The sequence below is a fragment of the Penaeus monodon genome, chromosome 34, assembly GCF_015228065.2.
Source record: "Penaeus monodon isolate SGIC_2016 chromosome 34, NSTDA_Pmon_1, whole genome shotgun sequence".
NCBI lineage: Eukaryota > Metazoa > Arthropoda > Malacostraca > Decapoda > Penaeidae > Penaeus > Penaeus monodon.
The window spans coordinates 9,595,719-9,596,007 of record NC_051419.1 but is presented as its reverse complement, the minus strand read 5'-3'; positions in this window follow the sequence as shown (position 1 = coordinate 9,596,007).

The window sequence follows — 289 nt, the reverse complement described above, 5'->3', positions numbered from 1 at the left end:
TGATTTTTTCTGTCTAACCCTATTCATATCATTCATTATTGTATTTATAGGTTTTTAAGTATATACATATCGAGATATCTCTAGATATCTCTATATCCGTATCTCGCTAGATATATAACTTTCTCTAACATCATTTATACACATTTTATTTATTAATTCTTTTTTATATTTATATTTATCTCTGTTTGCTAATCCACCCACCCGCTTTCATATGCCTGGACAAATAAATACACGCTTGCAACTATCTATTTAATTGCAAATTTATTCGGCCATAAACAAAAAGGCAAAT